This window comes from Trichosurus vulpecula, chromosome 6 (genome assembly GCF_011100635.1).
Source record: "Trichosurus vulpecula isolate mTriVul1 chromosome 6, mTriVul1.pri, whole genome shotgun sequence".
NCBI lineage: Eukaryota > Metazoa > Chordata > Mammalia > Diprotodontia > Phalangeridae > Trichosurus > Trichosurus vulpecula.
The window spans coordinates 266356342-266357297 of record NC_050578.1 but is presented as its reverse complement, the minus strand read 5'-3'; the positions used below and the strand labels follow the sequence as shown (position 1 = coordinate 266357297).

General features: G+C 43.1%; 1 protein-coding gene across 1 annotated transcript in view; it reads left to right on the top strand.

The window, feature by feature from the left end:
- The window catches only part of LOC118852762 (protein FAM111A-like), a 15970-nt gene extending 15475 nt beyond the window's left edge, over window positions 1-495 (top strand). The window contains 1 exon segment of the mRNA XM_036762453.1: window positions 1-495. This exon segment is cut by the window's left edge and continues 275 nt beyond it. The gene's annotated coding sequence lies outside the window, so the exon portion shown is untranslated.
- Window positions 496-956: the final 461 nt, after the last annotated feature.

The window sequence follows — 956 nt, the reverse complement described above, 5'->3', positions numbered from 1 at the left end:
CTAAAAACTGAGGCTGGAAGAGGAAGTATATTCGCCCAAGATTGGTGTGCAAACCCAAGTTTTCCTGATTTTAAGTCAATCCCTTTCCCCCACCTCATGCTGCTTCTCCAGTTCTGAGGCGGCAAGTGATGAAGATGAGAGATGGTCATCCTACAGGCTACTCTGTCACCCTGGTGATGTCAAAAGCTGATGAAAGCAGACAGCCCATTGGATGGACTTGCTATGGGGTCCATAGGCTAATGGAGGCCAGATATGGGAGGAATGAGGAGATGTAGCTGCCTTATGGTCTACACCACTGGAGGGAAGTGCCTCATTATCCAGTTCACAGACATCCTGAAGGCCTAAATTGCTGAAATATCTCTAGTATCTCTGGGATACCCTTGTACCATGTGGGCTTTCTCTTGTCCTGTGTTTTTACCCAGTTCAACTACTTTTCCTGTCATGTGTATCATCAATAACATCTTCTTCACCACTCCTAGCCTGGAAGTCATCTTTGTCAATAGATTATGAAACAATAAAAACCCTACAACTCAATAGTCATTTGTTGAGTACTTCCACCATACCTGTAAGAAATCTTGTTTGGAACTGGGAATGCAAAGATGGAAAATGGCATAGTCTCTGTACTCCTAGAACTTCTACTCTGTCAGAGGACAAAAGGAAAAGACAAGAACTACTACCAGCAGGATTTCTACTGTTGCTACTGCCACTGCTACCGCTACTTGCTACTACTACTAGTACTGTTTCTGCTCCTGCTGCTACCACTACTAGTAATACTACTTATGATAATAACAGTAACAATAGGTAACAGTTACATAGTATCTACTTGGCGCAGGCACTATATATGGTAAATGCTTGAGAAATATCATTTCCTCTGGTCCTCACAACCACTGCGGGAGGTTATTTCTATCATTAGACCTATTTTACAGCTGAAGAAGTGCCTGAGGCAGGATACCTCA